The sequence below is a fragment of the Python bivittatus genome, unplaced genomic scaffold, assembly GCF_059951505.1.
Source record: "Python bivittatus isolate LINGU-HERP-01145 unplaced genomic scaffold, Pbiv_v1 ctg000480_np1212, whole genome shotgun sequence".
NCBI classification, from domain to species: domain Eukaryota; kingdom Metazoa; phylum Chordata; class Lepidosauria; order Squamata; family Pythonidae; genus Python; species Python bivittatus.
The window spans coordinates 104,363,451-104,388,141 of NW_028277075.1; the positions used below are offsets into that span (position 1 = coordinate 104,363,451).

Genomic DNA, 24,691 nt, shown 5'->3' on the forward strand with positions numbered 1-24,691 from the left:
CCATCCTTAATATTTTCCCCTCACAGTAGGTATACTGCAAGCATTTCATAGTTCTGTTGCTGGCCTTGGAGAGTAATATAGTTAGCACTATAATGCTTGCCTTTGTGTTAAAACACTGAACACTTTTGTAGTCACTATTATTCTTAATAAAGAACTTTCTTGTGCCAGGCATAATTATTAATTCAAATGGTATAATATAGGAATGATGTAAATTATAAATAAGTTCATTACTCTATACATGTTGTTGCTATATTTCTCCAACCATTCTATTTCCAGTCTTAACAAAAATGTATTAATTTTCACACATAAGGTTATTTCTGTAACACAAAAACATTGTTGCAAAGTGGAACACACAGATTAACTGCAGTTTTTTAAAATGATGCAGATCAAATAAAATGGGAAAACACATTAAAAGGATGTGGGTTGATTATACAACACATGCAAAGGATCAGCACTGCACCACTGTCCTTTGTGCTGATTTCCAGTCTTATGGAAATACAGCAGTGTTTAGACCCCAAATTTATGTTATCTATTGGTTTGAAATGCAAAAAATGCAAAAATGCTGAGAAGTACAATTTAGTAGTAGCAAATATAATTGATGACTACTCCTTGATGGTATCAGTAGATTGTGTTGTATATTTCTGAAAATTAAAAGTGATCCCTAAATAGTCTTGTTACTAAGAGTTCTCCAGAGTAAATGTCCATGAATACTCTCCCCAATTAACCAGAACTCAGATTTATTTTTTTCTTTTAAGGTTAATTCCAAGCTGAGATAAGTCAACTGCACTTGTACCGTAGTGATTACAGAATGCTAAAGCTTAAAAGAAACTTAAAGAGATCCCATTGCTTAGAATGTCAATGTCAACATCCGAATTAGTTCATAACAATACTATGTTCTTTTCTCCACTTCAATTAATCAAAACCATCATCATCTTCTGGGTCTAAAATTATCTCATGGATGTGGGTTTGAATCCCAATCAATAACAATATAGTAAACATTTCAACTGTGTCATCATTTACCATTACTGTAATTGTGAATATTAAAGGAAGGCATTTTAATTTTAAAATTAATTTAAAAAATAGTTCATCTTGTTCAGTGAACCTGATGCAGCTGATGAAATATAATGAAGAAGAACCAGTAATATTCATTTCCTCAATTTAAGTAGTATACACGATAGGGTGCCTATCATTATGTCGTGTAACTTTTTTTAATTTATATTTTTATTACTTTTAAAATAATACAAAAAAAGAAAAAGAAAAAAACCCACAAAAAATGAAACAATGCTTAAAAATGCTTTTAGCAAAAAAAAAAGTGAAAAAAGAAAAGAAAAACAAAAGTGTAATATATCATTATGACAGTTACACACGCACACACACACACAGTATATATTATTTATTTATATTTCAAATTTAGTCCCCCCCCCCCATCTCACTCAATGAGCAACTCTGGGCAGTTTACAGTAAAAACAAAAATAAATACTGGTTAAAATACTGATTAAAATACAATAAACCAATGTTCAATTAATAAATAACATCTTCCAAGGTAATTGATGGCAAGTGACAGTTGTTTACCTGCGGAAGCGTCTTCAAGGTGGTAGCCACCCCCAGGGTTGGTTACCTCTCCTCACGCCTCACGTGAGTTGGCAGAGCCACGTCTTCACTCCTTTCCGGAAGGCCTGGAGAGTGGGGGGGGGGGCTGACCTCACCTCTGGGGGAAGAGTGTTCCATAGGGCGGGGGCAACAGCATATATATACACTTAACGTTCTATATATCCTTATAATGTAAATGTTATTCAAGTGCATATATGTTTATTTCTAATACATTTATATAGCTATCATTTGTCTTTAACCTATTGTATTTTCTATAAATGAGTTCCATATTTCATTATAGTTGTCCATACAAAGTGTATGTCTATGGGCAATCCTGCTCATAGGTGGCAAGAGTAATCAGGCCTTCAGTCCACCGAGTGAATGGAGCCATACATTTATCTTTTGGCCATAGTGAAGACATGGAGAATCCATTTATGTTGTCCAGTTGTCAAGTTCCATGTAATAGGTGTGTAATTCAAAAGAATATTGTCCTCTGAAAATTTTAATTTTTGTTGAAAAGTCATATTTATATAATCTACTTTCTTCCGAAATTTAGTAAGTATAGGACATTGTAAAAGCATGTGTTTTAAAAAAGCATTATCCTTATTACATCTCCAGCAAAATGCTGCCTTAGACAGACCTTTTCTATTCAAACATAATAGAGTTCAATAAATTCTAAATATTATTTTTTGTTGCATAAGTCATCGTTTAAGGTCCATTGACATTCTTGGTATAGAAGTTAAGATACTTTCCCATTGTCTAGGCAGTATAGGAACCTCAAATTGTTTATTCTACTCATTTCTTAGCATCTGCATATTAAATTGACATATTGAAAATATCTATAAAAACTAACAGGTTTTTTAGTTTTAAAGGATTTAACAAGTTGTTCTAGTATCTCAGGTGTCTCCGAAGCTGAAAATGCTGCTGATCCAAACAGTGTTATTAACAAATGTTGTAGCTGTAGATATTGCCATTGAGTTACATCTGATAGGTGATATTTATCTCCTAACACAGCGTATGTTAAAAATTCATCTTCATCATCTATCAGTTGGTCCACAGTCAATATCTCCACTTCCATCTTTTCCCCAATTTTAAAGTTGGGTTTCCCCATAAAGTCAATTTAGCATGGGGGGGGTCAAAATTTCTTTCATTAGGCATCATATTCCATAACTTTCTGACACAATTCTTTCCAGAGATACTAGAGTTCTAGTGTATTATGATCTCAGTACTATTGACACTACGTAGTGTAACATAATTTTCCTTTTCTGTTTGCTAGCCCTTCTGCTACCGAATACCTTTCTAAAGTGGCATAAAATATGTCAGCAATTTATCTTTTGGTTCAAGGTTTTTATAGTGCAAATTGTGAAAATATTGGCTGTGAAGTCAGTAGATAGTGCGAATGGGAAAAGGCTTTTGAGGAAATGGTGAAAGGGCCTTCCTTACCTATCGGTGCCATTTGATTCTTCGCACTGTTTATGGCTAAGCGCCCATAGACCTATTGTCATGTAAATTCTCCCCCCTGAAGTGAAGCTCGCCCCTTCCCTGCTGTCCTTTAGGAAATTCCTCAAGATCTGGTTGTGTCATCAGGCCTGGGGTCTCTGGGAACCAGAGACATTCTTAGGTGGCGCCACTGTAATTGAAATTCTGCTCTCTCTGTGGGGGTTTGTATATTTTAAAATCTATTTTTTAAAATGTGTGATCATGTTTTTATTCTAATCACAACTTTTTATCGGTTTAACACGCCTGTTTTTATCCACTTGCTATTTTATTTTAATTGTTATACGCCACCCAGAGTCGCTTTGCGGGAGAGGGGCGGCTATATAAATGCGATGTATAAATAAATAAAAATAAAGAAATGTAAATATGTATATAGGATTGCAGTCAGAACTGTCTTCAGTCATCTGCAGTGCACAATTTCAGTCTGCCCAGATTCAGTTAACAGCCATCCCACTACATTTGCTTCCTTTTTATAAAAGGGGCAGACTCAGCAATAGTGGCTTTCCCTGCCCTGTACAGGTTGGTGGTGTCTCAGAAACTGAATGTCATCCCAAAGTTGTGCAAAATCCTCTCATTTAAACTTGCTCATGGCAAATCAGCTATCATGGATATTGCAAATGCTTTTTTGGCAGACAGGGTGAGAAAACCCTTCCATTCCTATCCCTGAAATGTGATTGCTCTACAGAATGGGGGAGGGAGGGGAAGCCTCAGCATAAGTGACTGCATACATGGCTGCATGCACGGGGAAAGCTTTTCTAAAATGGGGTCACTTTATTGTCACCCCTCCCCCTTTTGAATGGTGCAATCATTGCCATTTCCTTGTTTAAAGTTGGTGTATTTTTAGTCCTTAAAACGAGAATCTGTGACTAACGATGCAGCTTCTGTCACAGGGGTGCAAAAACAAGACAACAGAAAAAGCATCCATTCCTTTTGCCAGTAGATGGCGCTCTCCCTCACTTGGCAGTCCTGGCTTTCATTTCATTATTTAAATACAGAGCAGTCTCTTTTCTTCCTTCCCTCTTTTTTTTCTAATTCCCCCACAAACACCCCCCCTCCCTTACGGATGTTGGGGAACACAGAGTGATTCTCAGAGGAAGACGCCAGGGCAGAAGGTTCCTGTAAAGGTTTCTTTTCCATTTTTGGGGTGGATCATTTTTGTCCATGAGACGTAAAATGGGAGACTTTGGAAGCTCCTGTCTTGAGGAACCTGGACAGCTGCAGTAAGGAAGAACGGCATATGCAGATCTATGGATAATGGTTCTCCTGCTGATGCTGTAATTTATGACTCTTCTTCTCAGGTAAGGTAATGGGTTTAAGGGAATGTTTCATTGCTGGATTTATCTAGTCCTTATCAGGCCCTGTTACTGATTGTCCCTGTCTCCTGCTGATGCATCTGCTTGACCATTTATGTTGGAGGCAACAAGGAGAAAGGGGAATATGGAGAGGTTCATTTGGGCTTTTGCTCCACACGTTCCTCCATTGAGGAGGCACAGTTTAATCTCTTGCAGGTTGTTAATAATGTGCTGTTAATTCAATGTTCCATTTTCTAGAATGCGTGGCAGAGATTCGCTTCCCTTCCATCGCTCGAGTCAAAATGTATTGTGGCTTGATCCTGTGTTCAGCCACAAGTGATCCATTTCTCCAGGGTGTCTTAGTGATATGATTATTTTGTGCATTAACAAAAATGGTTGAGGAATAATGAAGCAGTCTGAGGGGAAAAAAGGGGGGGGGAAGGATCCTTCAAAGCACACTATCAGAGGAGTATACTGTATCAGTAGCTTTTTCAGGTGACAGAATAGTGCTTTTGTAATATTGTTCACCCTGTTGTTTATCAAGGTATAGTTCGTTTACAGTACTGCAGTACTTCCCCCTGCTAGAACAGCCATTTCAGCGGAGGAGACAGTATGAAAACACTGATTGGGTCAATTCACCCCCTAGAAGGTGACAAAAAGCACAGCAAATAGTTAATAATTCAAGATTAACCTTTTTTTTTTAAATGGCATGTTTGGTCAGGTATTCCAGCAGATTCCTTCCCTTTGCTTTTGACTCCCACATGCCCCCTGCATTATGTGTCTCATTCACATGATTCAGACTATGAGAAACAACAGGGTTTCCCAGCAGGCAGCAAACCAATGCAGCTCCCAGTCTTAACTCCTCCTCCTCCACCCCCACCCCAATTTTCCCTCTAGATAAAATAAGGATTGGGATTATTGGGAGAACTGATTTCCTAAATTAATGATTCACAAGCACTGTCTCTCTGGAAGAGACACCTTCTCCGGTCTCCTTGAGGGTAAGCAAGAGAATCAATATTGCGGCTGTCAAGGCAACATAGAGTGGATTGCCAGGTTGATTACATGAGAAGGATCGGCCTCAGTTTTCCAGATCCTTTGGCACATAGGAGATACAATGGATCTCCCATTGGGTTCTGAGAAGGTGGCTTTGCTGGTTGAGGTGCTTGGATTCTTTCCACAGCTGAGCTCTGAATTAGTGGGCAAGGTGTCATGGCTAGAAGGAAAATGTTCATGGTAAAGAAGCCACGCTTTCTAAGGCAGGAAGTAGGGAGGAGACACAAATGTTGTTCCTGGCTACTGGGCCATGGATGAGCTTTGCATGTGAGAAGGGTTGAATGTGAAGCTGTGGATGATGCATTTCCTCTCCCTCTCCCCAGCCTAGGCCTTTTGTGCTTTCTACAAGGCATTCATTATTAAGCACAAGTATACTTCTCAGCACAAAGGCTTCCATTTCCAGTCCACACAGCCATTTGTTTTACTAAAATCAGCTTCTTGAGAGAACCACGGAATGGGGATTTTGAAAATAAATAGGGTGTGAATGTCTACTTTCTTTCTATAATTTAAGAGTGCAACTGAAGAAAACCTAAGAAGGGAGAGGCACATTTGAAGAGCAACATTTTGATGGGAGAAAAGCCTCTGATGATCATTTTAGAGAAACAGACATGATTAGCTTACCGACAGGTAGCCATCTTATGGTCTGTTGCAACGAAAGGGTAAAAAGGTTGCATGCTCCCTTAGAGATAAACAGATGAATTGTAGCATCTGATGAATTCTGTGGAGTAATGCTCACTTCATTCTTGTTCACACAGCATCTTTAACTGGGTTGGGGAAAGTGTCATGCAAGCATCCTAGCCCAGAGAACTAATGCAGAGGGGATTAGTTTTCACCTGAAACAGCCATGGGGCTTTCTACCTCTTCCCCCTTGTGAGCCAGTCCTAGAAAAGTCACCATGAAAACAGGGGGAACTTTGTTACCCTTTTAGTTTTCAGTGCAAACCCAACCCTTCCATGAAAAAGGGGTTCTCATGGTAGAAAAAATGGGAAGTGCTTTCGTTCCAGCAGATAAGAGCAGTTAAGAAATGGCTGCTCCCCGCTTCCCCAGGTCACCATTGGTCATAAGCTGCCGGCACATGGAAATGGTCCATTAACCAAGAGGTTAATGGCTAACTGGGTCATCCTATCAAGTGAACATAGCTTCTATGTACCATGCATGCATTTCAGACCTCATGGTCCTTTCTGAGGAATACTTAATACTTTACGCCTAAGAGGCCTCAGCTTTGAGAATCTATTTCACTGTACCCCTTAGCAAGTATCCACACCACACTAAAACTACAAGCAAAAGGCTATAGAGTTGAGTTCACATCAAATGCACTTATAATTTAGTAAAGTCTTTATGTAGTTTTCCTAGAAATAATAAGGAAGCCATTCACTGTTTTCTTCTGGGCCCTTATCTGGAAATTTGTTTAGGCTTCCCAACCTAGCCCAATTTTCTGGTGACCTCCCATTTAAATAATAGCTAGATCTGACCCTTCTTAGCTTTTTAAGGTCAGCCAAGGTTAGCTAGGTGCTACCTGTCATGACACTGATTTTGTACCTTTATTGTTTACCAATTCTGACAATGCCACCATACAGGAGATACAGTAACACTGTCTCTCCTCAGCATGGAGCTTGTGCCTCTCATTAATGATAGGGGGAGAGGGATAAACAAATATTATTTTATGATTTTATGAGGAATCATGGAAAAACCGGAATCATGAGGCATTAGTATCTTTTTTTCTAGTGTGTACCTAACATCTGAAACTGGTCAGATTTCTCACAAAGTTCTTTTTCCAACTATCAGCCTTTGAGATATCTCTCATAGGCTTCCTTAACAGTCAAAAAAGCAATGTAATATAACAGTCTGAAAGTCTCTACACACAGACTCCAGTGATGTACACTGACTCTCTCATTCCTGTTTCTCATTCTCTGAAAACTTTATTGACAATTTTAATCATCAACACCTAGCATAGAATCCAACTCTTCTGTTTTGGCAATCTCCCCAAACACTTAAGATCTATTTCTGAGGACCATCTCCAATAAGTAGAGAGCAACCAAAGAAAGAACTTATCCAGTGGTGACATCTGCCACCCAACAAAGCTTCTCTGCAGACTCCTTTGCTATAATTTCTTCGCTAGGCATAGACTTTGTAACGTTTCAATTCTTAAAAAAAACTGTCTTTTAACAGTGTTTATTCTCTTTAAGGCAAGGTGTTCAATAATGTGAGGGCCACCACCATTTTAGAAATGTTTCTCTTTCTGCATATCTGCTCAGCTGTTCTTACTTTTTTTCTATAATATCTGATCTAGCATCCTTAGTTTTAAACATTAAAGCACCACCCTATAAATGTACAGTACAACATTATGCATATTTTCTCTGAAGTATGTTCCACGCTGCTCAATAGGGCCTCCTCCTAGGTAAGCAGATAAAGGGATACAAAATCTGTTTAATCATTTGTATTTGAAAGCTGTAATAAAGGAAGTCATGAGCAAATTAACTGATGTATAATTCAGTGCTATATATTTAAATTATTTCTTAAGTAAGAGAGGAGAAATCTCAAAAGTGAAAGGAAGCAAAGGGAGGAACGAAAAATAACATTAACATGACTGCAAGAAGGTTTAACTGCATCCCATTATCTTAACCAGCTATGTACATAAACAGTGAGCCAGAGTTGGTGTCACCGTTAGGGTGTCAGACTGGCCTCAGAAAGACCCAGTTTCAAGACCACCCTCAGCCACAACAGCCCACTGTGTAACTTTGGGCTGGCTCTCAACCCAACCTAGTTCAAACGGTTGTTGTTAGGAAAAATAGAAATCCTACAGTATTTAGTTCCTGAATAAAAATCAGGATCTAAATCCATTGAATCAATGTATTAATATTATCTGCCCTGCTGGAAAAATAAAGCAACTGACATGTACTGTTGAGCTACTTGATATGAGCTAATAGTTCAATCCTAGCTATCACAGCATTTCCTAAAAGTTAAAGGAGCAATTTTGGTACTTCCAAAGTTTTAGAGTTTTTCTTTTTGAATTAGCTCCTGTTTTAAGGGCTGAGTGTCTTCTGTAGAGGAGATTTCTTTGCAACTGATCTCTATGCTAGACACACTTCATGTCCTGTACCCATATAGATCAAGTATGGAAAGTTAGAAGTTAGTTTTGCAAGAGAGAAAGCCTAATAAACAATATACAACATTGATGATGAAGATGAGATAGACTAATTAATACTATAGTTCACTTAAGATGAACTATAATTGACTTAACCTAAAGCTCTAAGCAAAGGAAATCAATGCCTTATGCACACTTAAAGTTAGCACACATATGATTTTGATCTCCTGCCTAAACTCCTATATCATCTTTCTTCAACCTGTTGTCCTCCAGATGTGTTGGATTTCAACTCCCAGAATCCTTGGCCAATGTGGCCATGGTTAGATGTTGGGAAGTTAAATAGAGCTGGAAAGTCCCAAGTTAAAGAAGACTGTCACACAGCATCAATGCAAAATACTTAGAGGAAGCCCATTCACCTATCCATTATTTGAAGACTATATATTTCATAGATGGTTGGCATGTGTATATGAGCGACATCTGTCCTGTTCTCCTCATCTCAAATACAGTGCTTGTTTCAGCAGCACTCATGTATTCATCTGCAGGTTAATCAAATGTGGGAAATCAAGTTTTGCATGCAGCATTCTATCTAAGATTTGCTTCAAACATTATAGTTTATCTACCTGAAATGCATTTTCCTGGTAAAGTATGAAAAAAAATTACACATGTTGATTATGGTACACGTATTTGTTTGTTTATGTGCTAGGAGTATAGAAGTGAGGATCTCTTCCATTTCTTGCACGTACTCAGACTACAGAAAGACAGCTGTCTAATCTGATGTAGCTAGCTACCCATATGGTTAATGCAAGGCAGGACAAAATCAAACTTTGATTTGATAATGCCCCCAACCCCACCCATTAAAAGTCTCAAATTGATTCAGTTATTGTTGTACTTGCTTTTTTAAAAACAATTTTTTTGCTTCTTGGCTACTTACGCCTTGGAAAACACTCCAGTTGGTAAAATAATTCTAAGCTTGATTGTGATATGCTTACTGAAAGACAAAGGTTGTTTTCATACATCCAAACTTAGCTTTAGATTAGCCCAACATGGTGCTGTTCCCAGGCCAGCTTCATGCTGTGTTGTATTCAGAAAAAAACATGTGACAAACTGAGGCATTTGACAGCACTGTGGCAAATGGATGACACTGCTTCCAAGTTCTGTCTTCCTCATTCATAATACTTTATTACTGTCTTTCTGAATGATTGCCTCATGTACATCTTGACAGTGTGCTGTGTTTGATAGAATTAAAATATCAATAATATTAGTTGATTTCAGACTCACCCCCAAACTGTTACATAACTCAACCCTATGCAGGTTTACCTGGATATTAAACCCATTTTATTCAAGAGCTGAATTCCCAAAATACCTGCATGCAGCCATAATTGTCCTAAATTTGATGTCTTGCAAGTACATCCTAGTTGCTTTAAGAATATGTGTTCAAAGTAGATATTTTAATTTGGGAATAGATTAAACATTTATTTGGAATAGATCTGGGCAGGGCTGAACCCAAGAAACTGTTCTGAACACTGGGTTTTCAGCCATGATGTACAATAAATAGTTAAACTGGGTCAACTATAATGTATGAAGCACATATCCCACTTTGGACTATTCCCTCAACCAGCCTCTGCACAACTGCGATTGGGGGCACTACTTCCTGTTCAGGACATCAAACCTTCTAGCAGTTCCATCTATACAAAATAAAGGCTGGAACTAAGGATCATACAGTAGAATGTTCTCCAGCCCACCGTTTCACAGTCCATGATTACTGTGCCACCTTGTCTGCATTCACTTCGAAATTACAAGTGATTTCATCCCTGTTGCCAGTTTAAAGAGTGAGTACAAATGGTTGATAAAAGCGAATTACTGTAGGGTTAGCCATCACATTTTACACAATTTTTATATAAACAATAACATCTTATGTACAATAGGTTTAGATAGTTCTCAGCCAAATTTCCTAGTGGGAGCTTAGCTCCCCATATCTCATTCTCCTCTTCCTGTGTTGTTCCTCATGCTGTCTCCCCCCACCCCACCCCGGTCCCCATGCTCCAATGTAAACTCACTCTCTATTTTTTTCTTACTGTTAAGAGTTTGGAGACTCTGCAATGTAAAGTTGCATGTGTGCATCTTTACATCTTAGCCTGTAGGGGAGAGATGGGACAGGTGAGAGGAAGGACTGGACACCTAATGGATTTAAAAAGAAAAATAATGCATTGTGCTGTATTTGGAAATCTGTTAGCATCCCAGGGCACGTTTATGGGCATGCATTCACACAGATACACATACTAATCAGGGTGGACTTTGTCCTAATGAAGCCATTTAATAGATAATGATCAACTAAGTAACTTATTCATTATTTATCATAATAAAAGGTTCCTTAATGTCCCTTCAAGGTATGCAAAGGCTCATGCTAATTCTAAATTTTGGAGCAGATTTTCAGGAGCATGTAAGTTATCCTCTTGCCTTCTGCTGCCAGGCATGTCACTTGAGTTGGGTTCTGCTTGAGGAGGCTTAAGGGCCATGCCAATATTTTATCATGCTTTTCAGGTAAAATTGCTTCCCACAGGAATCCTCAGTTAAGATCGTTCAATATACCCTTCTATTGGTAAATGCTATGTTTAAATAGAAATAACAAGCAGAACCAATTCAGGCTTACAAACTAAAAGGCATGACCTAGAGGGAAAGAAAGCATAAGGGAAAGGTAGATGAGGGAGATAAATTTAACACAGCTGGAACAGAGGAAAGTTTATATCTGGATGGTTGGCCAGATTGAACTTTCCTTGCTGCTGAACTGCTGATTAGCATGATGCTTCTCTGCTTAGTCATACAAAGAGAAACAGATAACCTAAACAGGAGGGCTTTTGCTGAAGGGTATAGTTTTCCTTCTCTAAAGGTTCATCTGCTGATTTCATCCGCTCTGCTGGGGTAGAAGGAAAGAACCCAGTGTATCAAAAGCAATCCAATGGCATAAAGACTCTTCTCCCCTGACGCTGAGCCAGAAAGGTGCATTGAGCTCAGTATTACAATAGCAGCTAGCCACTGGAGCAGAGAACTGTGAGCCTTATGGTCAAATTGAACATTTCTGTTTTCAAAGTTGTTCTTCCCTGGTCACAGCGAAGAGTAGTTTTCTAGGTTATGATTGGCTGATATGGAAGGATTTCAACAAGCGTACCATGGCCTTCTTTCAGCATAGATAAATAAATGATTGCATATAATACATTCTAGGATGAAAGCTGGCATTCAGGGAAAGGACATTCTTCTGTGACCCCTGTGGTTCAAGGAATATTTGATAGCATAAGGCTGTACAAGGCAAATTAAAATAAAAAGAAGGAGATACGCTGACTGTGCAATCCTCAGACGGCAGCAGTGCATTTATCTTTCATGCAATCCCAGTGTTTCTAAAGTATTGAAGGAAATTGTGCTAACTCATTATGTTATCTCAATAACAGTATCTGCAAGCATATCAGGGATGAATGGGTATATATTAACTAGAGTTATGCTTCTACATTATCTAACACAGGATAAATCCATCCAGGCTCTTATTCTATACAGAATATGAATATATATATATATATATATATATATACACATATATATATATATATATACATATATATATATATATATAACAATTTGGCTATCAGTTTCCAAGAAATTGTAGAAATCCTTTGATTAAATAGTAATGTAGAGCAAAAAACGGGGTAAGATTTTACAATTAAAGGGTAAATATCAAGATAAAGAGAAGTTTACATCCAAGCAGAACACTAAAAGGACTAAAACTTCAGTGATTTATAATAAGTGATATAAAAAAAAGAGGGGGAAAACACGATGTTGTCTTGCATTAAGAGTACATAAAAGGATTTAAGGCCATACATTTAAAGGTGATGCTAAGCACTGCTGAAAAGCTCTCCAAACAAATCAAGAAGGTGCTTAGATTGAATACCTCTTTTTTTTTTTTGGTAGAATTTAATTTAGCACGCTGGTATTGGCAGACACCAAAATGTCCAAAGAAAATGTTTGATATGAATGACTGGGAAGAATTTATTATTTAATTTTATTATAGCTACCCAGAGTCCATTGGAGTTGGGAGCTATAATAAATTTAAATCATATTTTAAAAAAAATAGTTCTAGAGCTAAGAAAACTTCTCATCTCTGTTCCTGGTTCTGTTCAGCCAAGGACAAGCTGTTTTTAGTCCAATAGAGCTTATCCAGAAACCACTAAGTTTTACCAGATTGTACAAGAGCACAGCAAATATAACCTTAGAAACTTTAATCTTGGTAGCCTATTGTTCCCATAAGATTCAGGGTAACAGAAATGAGTCCAGAAGTCTTTTTTTTTAGAGGAGAATTTATGAAGAAAGTACTCTAGAAGGTAAATTGCATAGTAAACTTACGAAGACTTTTCCCAAAAGGAAGAAGTTTACAAAGAAAGAAATAAGGTGGGGGTGAATCAAGAACAGTGGCTCAACTGCAACGTTTGGAGGAGGAGAAAGGGGATGGACTGAACAGATAGATGCCATAAATTTGGTAAAGAAAGTAAGAGGTAGGGAGAGAGCAAATAATATTTTCCTTCCATATAAGCTATGCAAAGATATGTTAAAAGAGGAGAAGCAAGGGTCCCCAGGGTTAGGATGAATGCATCATTGTGGAAGCAAAAACAAATGGGGTTAGTCATGACGAAACTCTACCAGTCAAAGAACAACAAAAGAGGGCTCCATACATCCATGTAAAGATGGGCATTCAGAACCAAGAGCCACAGCAGTCGTTCAGGTTGAATGTATCCAGCAGGACTACAAGATATCTTATCAGTTAACACATCTAAGAAAATGGAGATAAAAAAATAATAATAAGGGAAGGGGAATAAAGGAATAAAGTTATCTTCCTCACAGGTTTGTTGAAAGGGTAAAAACAATACAGATCATTAAACACTTTGTAAAACTAGCAGTAGCGTTCAAATATTCTTTTGTATCCTCCATCATCATGACATGTCCCATATTGTATTTCTTCCCATTTTTCTCCTTCCTTCCTTCCTTCCTTCCTTCCTTCCTTCCTTCCTTCCTGCCTGCCTGCCTGCCTGCCTGCCTGCCTGCCTGCCTGCCTTCCTTCCCAAACTTTTTTTTCCTCTTCCCTATTTTTTCTTTCTCTTTACCACTGAGTATCACATGCACTTCTGAAAGTCAGGAAAAAATGTTTTAAATAAAATCTTGCCATCTTGCATTTGGAGGATGGATTCCATCAACTCCATTACAAAGAAAATAATAGATTGCCACCAAATTCATTGCTTTACATTCTTACATTCTTTTTCTTTTCCATTCCAAAAGGGAAGATTTATACGCAAATTATGTCCTATAGGTTATATAGGGTTCAGACATAAAGAACATTCTAACTTTTAGTGCTCACCCAGATTTTTAGAGCCCAAATCAGGTAGCTGTAGAGGTCTTAGATTGCACCAAGTTCTCTCCAAAGCCCTCTTTAGGAGAAAGAAGTAAGCAAATTATTATTATTATCATCCCATTTATCAATCTAAATCCCAGTGAAAATCAAAACTCTTTCAATTGTTTTTGCTTGTAAATACTTTAAAGTTCATAATGAACTATCCTTCCCCAAGAGTATCTTCTAGTTTTAATACAAAAACACTCCAAGGACATCACAACTTTGGGACTTGTAATATCTGCCAAGTGTCCTTTTTGTGAATTAGCTGGTCTCTGATGATCTGCGGCAATGCTTTGGCTCTTTAAACAAGTCTAGGGCATGCCGATAATGTTAATAATGTACAAGAAAATATACATTTGCAGGTAGGCCAATTCTAGAAATGCATCTGTAAATGTGCAGATAAGATTAGTGATATATAGATTGTAAACTCTAATATTATAGGAGGGAACTGGATACAAAATACCTTTTCACATGGTAGACCAAAACTCCTTAGCAACAGGTCTTTCTAACCTTCCATGTGTCTAATTAACAAATAAATTATCACAAATTCATGTCTTTTATAATGTTGGTCTTAATGGAGAAGCCCCTATAATAAAAAATAAATAAATTGTGATAGCAGTAGGTTTCCATACATTCAGATTTCTCCAGATATATCTTCATTTTTGCCCCAGCCATGCTCCATCTGGTCAGAAACAAAATTATCCCAAAAAGTCTGGGATTGGAGCCATAACGGATTTTATGAACCATTTGACATTTCACTGTAAAACTAAATACATTCATAATGTATAATATGTAACTTAACCCCTTCTCCAGAGTGTCTCCTTTTTTGGAAGTCGAAACATGATAACTGGTATTTCAGGTATTAACACTTTTTAAAAAAAATCCTGGGATACAGAATCATTTGAGAATGCTGAGAAATATTTACAGTCACACCCTAGAGCAATTTTCACTTTTGGAATAACCACAGCTGCAACTAAATTTAAATCTGGTTCTTTTTGTTGATCACACACTCTTGTGTTAGTTTTACATTTCAGGCCCAGTAAAGGAATCCAGATAATACCACATTGTGAGAAGCAATTCTGTTGGTTTATAGCACTACAATTATATTTAATAAGTACAATTTTAACTACTTTTAGTCCATGTGTCTGGGTTTTTAGAAAACTACTTTTTACTTTGATAAAATGTCCACTTCCCATTCTGTGGCCTAGTAACACTGTGTAAGACCTGCTTTATATCTGAATTATTCCCTCTGCCCAGTTTTATAGAAAACCAAGAAAGCTGGCAAGGTTCTTGAATGTGAGGCAGCTCACTCAGAGTGGAATGAGTGAGTGGAATTCAGGTTGGTGAGTAAGAATATATATTGTGTTTTAGTCTTCATGAGCCAAGAAACCCAGTTTAGGAATAGCTAAAAGCATAGCCAATGATTGATTTAGTCCTTTAACCCTTTAGCAATGTACCAAAATGCACATGAAGACAGCAATCTTATGAATATTACCTTGCTGAAAAACCCACTCCTGGAGCTTATTTCTAAAAAACAAAAACCTGCTTTAGCTTCAAAAATATATTAATACAAGGTTCTCTAACATGACCTCCTTGAGGTGGCCGTGAACAACTTACAAGGGGTCACTAAATGTTTTTAACATTTATCAGGCTTGCATAGACAAAAATGAGTGCTGTCAAACTCACTCCAGGCATTTCTCCCTGCTTTGCCCATTCATGTTGGACGCTCAAGTTGCAAAGCTAACATTCTGAGCATCCTTGTGATACATAGAGTAAAATTTAATTACTAAAATTAGGTGTTACAGTATATGTATTCTTGTGCGATGCTAACCCCAGGGAATCATTAATTTTATTCAAGGAGTTGGGGGTTACATACATTCAGTTATCATTTTAGAGAATCACAGTACCACAAAGTTTGAAGATCCCATGTTAATATATTACAACTTTGCTCACATCAATATATATTTATCAATCTAAGGATGGCTCAGATAAATGTCTTTGGCTTATTTTACCACTGCTTAGATTCTAAACATGTGTTTCCATTTTAAAAGGTGTAAGTGAGTTGGTGCATGACAGCATTTCATCCTTCAAGTGATGACTTTCCTACAAGAAATAGGTCTTTTCCCAGTTCATTTTAATCACATAAACTGCCCTTTCTACTCTTTTTCTCCATCCCAAAGGATAGCCTACAAGAATTCACCTAATAAATTCCTAATTAATCCATTTGTCTTATGAAATTCAAGTTATCCCAAACAAAGTGTATGGCATGGGGAAAATAAAGCCTAGCCAACAATTTCAAATGTTTTAAATGCAGTATTTTTTTATTGAATTGCAAGCCAATTAGCCAGTCAATTTTATTTCAGATAAAAAATGACAAACTCAGTAAAGACCAGCTTAATGTTTCCTAATACTGTTCTGTACTGCCTGAGCTTTCCATTAGCTAGGATAACAAATAACAAAGGGTTTAAAAATTGAAGTTAAAACATGTCTCTGTGGAAAAGCAAAAGATTCTGATGCATCCAGAGGTTTTAGAAATTTGGGTTTGATGGGACCATGAGAAGAGGGATCAAACAGACAAGCCCTCCAGCTATTATTTGCTTGCTTGCTTGATGTATTTGCCCACCACAATCGAGAAAGTCTTAGCAGGTTACAAGGGAAGAGCTTCAGTGAATCTCAAGGGTAATTTTTCAAGGGAAAAAAAGGGGGGCCCTGTCCATGTTAAGAAGGCTAGCTTTTTCAATAGCTAATCTCTTCTGGCCCCTAGATGAATTGTTCCCATTTGGGGCTGAGTAAAGATAAGAGCCAGACTTTTTGAATTCTTGGAGAAAGTTCTCTTTCCACAGAATGTCAAACTTCAAATGGAGTTAAGAAAGGGTGGCGACCTGTGTTTCTGGATGGCTTACATCATAGGCATCTACAACAAACTGAGATTATGTCAACATGATGACATGTGCAGATGTGATATCATGACTTAAATTTTGTCCTTCAGTGCTTGTGTCCTGACCTTACTTGCCCCCCCATCCCCTAAGAATACCTATAACTTACACAGTGCTTCAGCCATACTGCTGAATTAGAGTGGCATCGTTTCTGACAGTTGGAGGCACCGTTTGCTGCCTTTTTGAGATGGGACAAAGATGGGGGCAAAAGAGAATCCAGCATCTCACACATATGTGAGATAGGCCCGAACTCTTTGCTTCTCTGATCTGCTCACTCAGTCTTCTTAGCTTAAATCCTGTGGCTCCCAATCATCAGAAGGTTGCCAAATTTGATTCATTTTGGGAGAAAGCACAAAACTCCTTCCCTGTTTCTAAATGGCTCTTAGAGTATGGTATTGGTAAGGAAAAAATTAGTGATGTTTATAAAGGTATGAAGTACGACTTCTAAGTCTTTGTTACTGAAATCAGTGATCTGGAATAGAACAGAATGGAATGGAATAATGACATGGAGATATGTAAAAAATTAAAATATAATAATCAGGGATTATTTGATAGCATGTTTTAACTGCAGCAACACAACCTTTAGCTACTATCCTAGTAATTAGAATCAGAGAGTAGAAACTGTATATGATATGAGTCTGTTTGTCCTGAGTAATGTTGCAGAAGAGGTGAGATAAGCCGATTCCTTATAGACATTGCAAGTGAGCAATATAGGGGAAATAGTCTCAGTTTCTTCTGAACTACAAGGACAAGTACATTTGGGAAAGGGAGCTTTGAAATATCTACCCGCAAAAAAGTTGATGGAAGAATGTTATGTTGAGCCCAAAATAAGTCCTTTTTCAGCCTGGGAAAGGTGAGAGAGGCTAAGTATTTGGTTGGCATCCAGAGTCACCTGGAAATTCAGGTTTTGCTGTTATATGGGATCCTATTTATCTCCAATAGGTACCCCATATCATCTATCCTTTGAAAGAGTATATGTCTGGCCTTTTCACCTCAAAATAGTTTTTTGTATTACTTTGCTACCATCTAGCAAGCGTTTGGATTTTTGCAGCCCAAATATTGTATGCCTCCAGAGGGGGCAGTTGTGCAGAGTAGCTCTCCTTTCCTTTATAACCAGCAATCACACATCCTGTTGCATCCTGTTAATATGCATATTAATGCATACTCATAGAGGTCCTCTGCTAAGGGAGGACTGATTATTCTATAATCCTTTTACATAGAGATACAGATATAAACTCCTCCTATGTTTGCCAACCATGCAAATATAGTAGGGAAAGAAAAACACTGAGTGGTTCATATTACCTTTTCCAATTCTCTTATAATAATGTTTATTTTTGCATCACATTATGAGCAGAATGCCCAAAGATGAAGTAAAGGGAACAGAGCCCCTTCCAAAGATCTCAATGAAGGAGTATTAGCAAGCAATCCTTTAAATAACCTGGACCTAAAACTAATAACCAGCATGATCAGTATGACTTAGAAACATGCCAGGAACCAATTCAGATCAGTAATTAACTGGGTGCCACCACAGCAATAGCATTTTGCATTTGTGATAGTTTTCAAAAATTCTCCAGAGAAAATCCCATCAACAATATATTCACTGATCCAGTGGGGTATAAAATGTGAAATACAACTGGATCTTACCATAGCTGCACTGAAGAAAAAGCAGTTAAGACTACTGTGTGCTCTCTTCCTTGCTTATCTGGCTAACCTGTAACTATTCGAGAGCCACTGTGGTGAAATAATTAGAAGATCCAGGCTCATGTTCATACATGGCTATGGAAATTCACTATGACTTAGACCCAGTCACTTTTTCTTAGACCAAGCTACCCCACAGAGCTGTTGTTGTGGAGAAAAAAAATGGATGGAGTCCTGCATATGCCACCTTGAGCTCCTGAAGGCAAGGTGGGATATAAATATAATAAATAAATAAGGAACCAAACTGAAAGAAATCCACCAGATATGTATTTTGACTTGCTGATTGTTCAACATAACTCCTGCTTTTGTGTGGCCATTATAGGAAGCCAGTAGGCTACATTGGATTTGATTCTATGATGTAGTATGAACTGGCTCTGATCCTTGCCTCTGTACACACATGCTCTGGCTGCGCTGACCTGCACCGGATTGTCATGTACTTCATCCTCATCCTCATGTCACCTATTGCCATCTATATATCAGCACAAAAGCAAGGCTGAGGTGATTATTGACAATGTGGCATAGTGTCCCTAAGGGAAGTGGTCGCATTTTCTGACCAAGCTGGAAATGTTGCCCAGTGTCCCTTTACTTGAATTGATAATCCTCATTCTGAACCTACTGGAACACTGCATCTCATAGAACATGGAGTATTTTAAAAAATATATTTTACCTGTGCAGAACAAACTTCATAGCTCTGCTTTTTTGTTGTTGAAATACTGATTAACTTAGCTGCACCAGAATGACTGCAAAGAGATGGAAGAACATGAATTAATGCTTTGGGTAGCAGGCAGCCATTTCAGTTACACCAAAGAAAGTATGCTAAACCAGCTTGCTAATAGGTCTCACCTGCCACCTTGCAGTAAAAAAGAAAATAATAATAAATGGAGGGGTGGTTTCTGTCAAATACCATCTCATTTTTATTAAGCTATTGTCAGAACTGGACCTATAACAATTCAAACACACTTTCTTGTGAGCAAGAGTCACTGATTTTCAAGGTGATGTATGAATGAATCATTTCTGCAGAACTACATCCCAGCATGCTTCACAGATGCCAGTACCAGTCACACCTGTTCCTTTCTTGCTCCTTCACTTCTCGTTCTCCTCTCTTATTCCTTATGCTCCTTGTTTTTTGCTTGGAACAATAGCCCTAAATGCACCTCAAGGGTCAGGGCATAATTTTGCACAGGTCAAAGGAATTAATCTGATGGACAGCTTTCTAGGTGAGAATCAAGAATGAGAGAAGAAAATGTTCTTCATCAGGGTGGGAGACAAGTAGTACTAATGGGGCTTGCGATGTTGAGTCAATGGGTGTATGAGAGAGAGATCCTGCTATCTCATGATTTGATAATGTCATCATCACTGCATTTTAATCTGATAGTACTTTAATTTGGGGATACCTTAGGATGACTTCCATGGGATTCTAGTAGAGAAAATGACAAAATAAACTGGACAATGCCATTGTTAAACAGCACACAAAGTTGGTTGAACAGTTGTACCCAATGGGTATAGACCAACTGCTCCGCTTCAAGCTGGAAGTGTCACATGGTATACCCCAAAGCCCATTCTAGGCCCTATTCTCTTTAAACTATTTATAAAAGATTTGGATGAGGGGTTAAAAATGTGGTTATCCAGGTTGTGGATGACACAAAAATAAGGGGGACAGCAAACACCTTGGAGGATTGTGGGAGATTTAGGAGGATCTTGACAATTTGGAACAATGGGTAGAAACTAGCAAGATGAACTTCAGCAGAGACAAATATTAAGTACTACATTTGGGTAGTATGAGAGTTCATTTTCATGCTACCAGGGAAAAACAACATTACAACAAATCAGAAAGTTACAAAACAAGAAACAGTGGAGACAAGCCAGTTCACCCAAAAATGGGGGTCAAATAGTCTGTTCCATAAGGCAGGATGGAACACAAAAAGTTACAGGGTTTGAATATGGGTTGTATATAATGGGCTTGTTCTTAAATTTCTGTAATTGCTGAATTCTTTTGGTTTAGGAAATTCTTCCTAAACATTTTCAACAAATACTACTTATTCCTAAGGTCTGGGATTTTCTTTTGAGCTTCTGTATAATTCCAGCCCTGTCTGGGAAGTGAAATCAGTCAGGAAAAATCAAAGCATGAGTAAACAATGGGTGGGTGGAGTGGGGGATCATACCAGGCACCAGTATGGAAAGGATCTGGATATCTTAGTGGATCACAAACTGAACATGAGCCAACCGTGTGATGCAGTTGCGAAAAAAGTTAATGCAGTCTTAGAGTGCATCAATAGTAGTATGAAGGCCAAGAAATGTCATTGTTCTTTTCTACTCTGCTTTGATCAGACCATACCCAGAATACTGCATCCAGTTCTGAGTTCATTTTAGGAAGGATCCTGACATATTGGAGAACAGCCAAGCTAAGGGGCCTAGGAGAAAAAATATGAGAAGCAGTTGAAGACATTCACTAATGCTTAGCCTAGAAAAGCCAAGCCTGAGGGAGACAAGACAGCTGTCTTCAAGTATCTAAAGGACTGTCATGCAGAAGATGGGCAGAATGGTTTAGAGTTTTCCACAAGACAGGACAAGAAACAATTGAGTTAAATTACAAGGAATAAGATTTTAATTGGACATGAAGAAAAAATTCCTAACAGAAAGAGCTGCTTAGCAAAGGATCAGACTGGATCAAGAGGTGATGGACTCTCCTTTGCTGGAGTTGTTTAAACAGAGACTGGATGGCCATCTGTCAGGGATGATGATGATGATTTATTCTACTTGTATGCCACCTGACTCCCAATGACTCTGGGTTGCTCACAAGTAAAAACAAGAAAAAATACAATAGTAAATAAATGTTAAAGAATAAAAGATGGCAAGGGTGATAAAAGAAATGGACAGGAATGAAAGAGAAACAAACCCACACAATCCAAAGGGGGCTTCACTCACCCTTGCCAAAGGACTTCAAGGTCCTCAAGGCCTTTCAAAACATCAGCAGGTTGGGGGCCATCTGAATCTGGGGAGGGGGGAATTCATTCTAGAGGGCAGGTGCTACAGAGGGAAGTACTACAGGAAAGGTGTACTTCCAGGGTCCCAACAGATGGCATTGTTTAATCAAAGGAACCTGGAGCATGCCAACCCTGCCAGATTGAATCTGCTTGGCAGATACTGTGGGAGACAGGCAGTCTCTCAAGTAACCAGGCCCTATGCCATGTAGGTCTTCATAGGTAACAACCAGCACCTTGAATCACACCCAGAAGCAAACTGGCAACCAATGCAGGTCGCAAAGCAGAGGTATTACCCAGGCACACTGAGGCATGCACATTGCTGCCCACGCTGCTGCATTCTGGACTGGTTGAAGTTTCTAGATGGTCTTCAAGGGCAGCCTGGTATGTAGAGTGCAGTGCAGTAGACAAGCCATGAGGTGACCAGGGTGTGACTGACTGTCTGAAAGTAGTGGATTCCTGTATTGGGCAGGGGGCTGGACCAGATAATCTCAAAGGTTCCTTCCAACCGATTCTACAATACTATGATCTTTGCTTTTTTGATAAAAGGTTGTTTTATCATGTGTTCAAGCTAGAACAGATATATGATGTCTAACTCTTCTGAGAAGAGGAAATTCTCAGTGTTTTTCAAGGAAGCAGTTACCTAGAACCATTTTAACCTGGATCTAGATTTAGTACTGAAATGGTCTCGGTTGTCCTGATAGATGATCTTCCTCAGGACGTAATATGAAAGGCTTTTGATACTACACAGTATGCTGTGTTGCTGTACCAGCACTGTAAGAGACATCATTCTGATCCTCCCAACAATACAGTATTTGTTTCAGAAGACATTAGATTTCTGCTGAACTATATGGCATTTTGGCTGAAGGGTCCAGCAGGATACATCTTTGTCCCCTTGCTTTTCAATGTCTCTATTAGACATGTGCAGAGTCCCAAGACCAATGTAGCTGGCCCTCAAAAGTCTTGGGTGCAGTTCACAGAAATCTCCAAAATTTGCTACCAGTTATAATTTTTAATTTCCTAGAAGGGAAGAACCCTTAAATCCATGAATGCAAGGCAACCGTGTTTTCTAGTTTTCATTTTAATTAAATGAAAATGGAAATCAAATCAAATCAAATCTGGTTTATTTTTGGGCCCAACCTCTATTTCGGAGAAGGTGGAGTCGAATGTCTTCTTAGCCCAGAAAATGTTGCATACCTCTGAAAGATACGAATTTCCCAGATGGTGTTAGTATGTCGATGATTCCCAGTTCAAATTCCAAGGGAGTTCTGCATTCCATAATGAGATGGATGAGATACAATATGTTGTAGCTGAATTCTGACAAGACCAATGAGCTCGTGTCCTGGAAAGAGTACATAGGTATGCCCTCAAAATAGATGTGAACCTGCTCTAATTAGGGGCATCCCACCAATGAAAGGTTTTGAGGATACTCTAAGATCCAGCTTTGCTAGTAAAGACCCAGATTACTTCTGTGGTATGGAGTGCTTTGTATTGGTTTCAGCTGATTTGTATGTATTGTTTTCTCAGTAGAAACTGTTTGATCCCAGAAGTTCCTGCTCAGAATAACCTGGTAACCTCCTTAATGGATTAAGTGATGTAATGCTCAATATATGGGTCTGCCTTTGAGGATGACCTAGAAACTTCAGCTTGTAGAGACTGTGGCCACTACAATTATATGAAGCAGCTTGATGGAATCACATTGCACCAGAGAAAGACAACATGATACCCTCCAGATATTTTGGAATATGACTCCATAAGCCCCAGCCAGCACAGCCAATGGCCAAGAATTATGGGACTTGTTGTCCAAAACATGTGGAAAGCACTAGATATCATGCTGTTTCTGGAGGAGTTACACTTCCTACCAGTTCACTTCTGAGCCCAATTCAAAATGTTGATGCTAATTGCTTGAGATAAGTATTAGGAATGCCTCTCCATGTATGACTGTCCTCATACATTGAGAACCTGTGGGAGCTCTTCTCAAAGCAACCTTATAGAGAAGATACATCATGAGACATCTAGGGGGAAAAAAATTCTCCTTGATGACATCCCATCTGTGGAATAGCTTTGCCATAAAAGTTTGGCCAATTTTGAAATCTATTGGTTCCAGGTCAAAACTTTATTCATCCAGACTTAAGCTACTTCATCTATTCTGTGGTTTTGTTTTAGATTTCCCTTAATATATTTATCAGGACAGTTTTGTTTTACTGTTTTATCATTTCTGTTCCTTATGTTGTCTGTTGCTTATATTAATTGTATGCTGCCACAAGAATAAAAATATTTTTAAATATTTTTAAAATAAAGCCAATATTCCTTTTTTTAAAGATCCATTTATTAAGCTCGGAACAGCTTCTTTATCTTCTTCCAAAAAGCTTGGAACAGCATCTATTGAGTATGTTTTATTTTACCCTGCAACAACCCTTTGAGATACACATAGTGTGGCTAGCGGTTAGAATTCATTAACTCATTCACAAAGAACAATTCAAATCCCTGTTCAGCCATGCGCCACACTAGTCTGATGACTTAGGGCAAAATCACCCTCCTGCTCTCATCTTTTAAACAAGTATAAAATGTCATTTCAAAATATTTAAAGAAATGGTTGAGAAATCAAAATAATATATTTAATGATTTTAGTCATAAATCTAAAGCAATTGTGATGCAAATAATTTTATGACTTATACAGGAATCCAAATTGGCCTAAGTGCTCCAGAGCAGATGTCTAGCTACTCTAGAACATTACCTTTTCTTCTTTTTTTAATTTATATTACGATTTTTTTTCATAGAATAAAAGACTAATCTAAAGAAAAGTAAAGAAATAGGAAAGTGCAAGAAACGAAAAAGAGAGAAAAAACTAAAGCTAAGAAATATATGAATGACTTCCAACCTTCTTTTCAACAGATAATTACAATCTTAATGTCTCTCCTCCCTCTTTGATGTTATACAAACCCTTCAGTCTCTCATTTAATAACATTAGCTTTTCTTCTATAAATGCTCTCTCAGCCACTATAGCCAAGTTCTTCTCCAAATGAAAGTCCAGCTACATCATCAGTAAACTTGTACAGTGTATCAGTAATTCATCTGTCAGTCTGTAAATGACATCAAGATGCATATTTGGCCCAAAAAAGATATCTACT

At 38.1% G+C, this 24,691-nt stretch overlaps 1 protein-coding gene across 2 annotated transcripts in view; it reads left to right on the top strand.

Moving 5' to 3' along the window:
• Window positions 1–4,121: 4,121 nt before the first annotated feature.
• LOC103057272 (sodium channel protein type 2 subunit alpha) overlaps window positions 4,122–24,691 on the top strand; it is a 101,582-nt gene continuing 81,012 nt past the window's right edge. For both annotated transcript variants that reach the window (XM_088146688.1, XM_088146687.1), the window contains exon 1: window positions 4,122–4,385. The gene's annotated coding sequence lies outside the window, so the exon portion shown is untranslated. The remainder of the gene's footprint in view (window positions 4,386–24,691) is intronic.